This window comes from Portunus trituberculatus, chromosome 42 (genome assembly GCF_017591435.1).
Source record: "Portunus trituberculatus isolate SZX2019 chromosome 42, ASM1759143v1, whole genome shotgun sequence".
In the NCBI taxonomy this organism is placed as follows: Eukaryota; Metazoa; Arthropoda; class Malacostraca; order Decapoda; family Portunidae; genus Portunus; species Portunus trituberculatus.
The window spans coordinates 6,615,001-6,617,230 of NC_059296.1; positions in this window are offsets into that span (position 1 = coordinate 6,615,001).

Below are 2,230 nucleotides of genomic sequence, written 5' to 3' on the forward strand. Positions count from 1 at the left end.
GGAAGCAGCCAGAAGTATGTTAATGATACCACCGCCAACTTTCCTTCTCCTCTGCCCCTCAGCCATCGTGACTATTGAATGCACGTACACATTTCCTCGGTGTTTCCGAGGAGCTGGAGGGCGACTTTCCCCTCCCCAGTCCAGGTTAAGGAGTGCGAGCGAGGTCGGGGAATGTGGGATGTGAGGCCGCGGTGGCGGGCGGCGGGTGCACCACGTCGTTCATCACCTCAAGTGGCGCCCGCGGGGAGGACGCGGCCGCCGTGCTCCCACGCCAGAGTCAACATAATCCTTCATCCTCAGTGATGAATTTGTGACGACAGACCAGGTTTGCTCAGGTCTTGGTGGTAAAAACGGTGAAGTTTCACACACGTGTACAACAGTTATCCTCGTCGGGGCTGTGGCGGGGTATTGGGATTAAGAGACTGGAGACGTAGGGCAGCGTGTCCTCCTTCGCCTCGTGATTGTGATGTGGAGAGTGACTACTGACGCCAGTGACGTCCGCCATGACTCACTGCTAACTGTCCTCCAGCTAAGAGTAATTTTTCTGATGCAGGACAGCAAGACCTTCAGGCCGGTGTTCGTGACAGGAGTGTCAGGTGAGCCAAGGTGGAGAGGGTCAGGGCGGCGCTGCGAGCCTCCTGCTTAACTCCCTCTTGTTCCTTGCCGCTGATCTGCGTCTGGCTGGGAAACCCTTGACGGAATGGATCACTCCCACACCACCATGGCAGGATCCCTCGCACCCTATCCCTCCCTCTCTTGCCTTTTAGGGCATGTGTATACTCAGCAACCCTTGGTATCAGATCAGATTAAAGAGAATGATTGGCGACAAGGATTCTCCAACCGTCTCGCCTTCACCAAGACCGTGGCCTTAACACTTGTCACTTCCAAGTAGTGCACGATCACCGCCTGCCTGAGGGGACGGGGCCGCTCCACCAAACAGCTTGCCAATTTGTAGGTGACATACTTAAGGACTTGTTGACAACTACCGAGCCTGCCCATCACCGGCTGGCTGATATCCGCGTCGGAAACTTCAGACAGACAACTTTTATTCTACAGATGTCATCAACCATAACGTCAAGTCTTGCTGCCTCACACTTCCGTCCTCGAACCTTTGACCTCTACATCTCTTACCAGTCTAGAAAGTCGCCGTCACAACCTATTCAGCGTGCTTCCCCTTGCACCAGGCAGCTCTCAAGCCTTGCCAAACTCCTAGCCATCCTGGACAAGCTGCGCCTCACTTTTCAATGTTATAATGGATATCATGAATGAATTTGAAACTGAGTGCCTGAAACTTACACTGATTTAGATAGGCATTTGGATGGTAATGAGTCTGAGTACAGGTGTCTGGCTCATCAGCCCCACCAGTGCGAGGAACGCCTGCCTCTGTCATCGACGTCAAAGGAGATTGTGGATTCGGTTACCATCTTTTTTTCTCCTTTAAGAGCGAAAAAAAAGGGAGCTTCCATAAAAAAAAAGCTACTTTTGTATTTCCGTATATACTTCACGTGCTGATCGATTAAATAACTAATGAAATAAAGCTGCAATCAAGCAAACAAAAGAAAATAACATTCACTTATTTCCTTAGTGGTGTTAAACTCAATTACGCAATGATAAATTCTAGAGAAGGTCGCACTGTACAAATTTATTAGGAAAAGTGAAGATAGTGACACGATGCAGAGTGACAGACGCAGGGAAGAGAGGGACGGAGGTGGGAATGGCTTGTCAGGAGGTCACTGTTACTTATGGGAGCAGTTCTCGCGGGATTTTGTGCCGTTGCGGGAGAGTTACGCTGAGGAGAATCAGATCTGAAGAGAAATGTGTCCCTCACGTCCCCGCTGCCGCGATACCATCAACGCAACACAGAATCACTTATTACTCAGACAACTCCACTTCCGCGCCTGTTCTCGAGCATCAGTCGTCAGCCAGGGCGCCACGCGAGGCACTCCCAGGGTCGCGTGCCGGGCTGCTGCACCTCTTTGCTTCCACACTTCTGGATTTTTCGAGTATATTTATTTTATTCATATTCTCGTTTAGTTGATTCGTTTATTTGTCAATTTAGCCATGAATATTTCTTATTTTGTTTATCTATTTTGAATTATAGTTTCATTTATTTTTATTATGTATCTGTCTGTCTGTCTATCTATCTATCTTTCTATCTATCTTCCTACTTATCTACTGGCGTGAACAGAGACAGCTCGTGGTGGTGGCGGCGACAGTTGCACAGAACCAT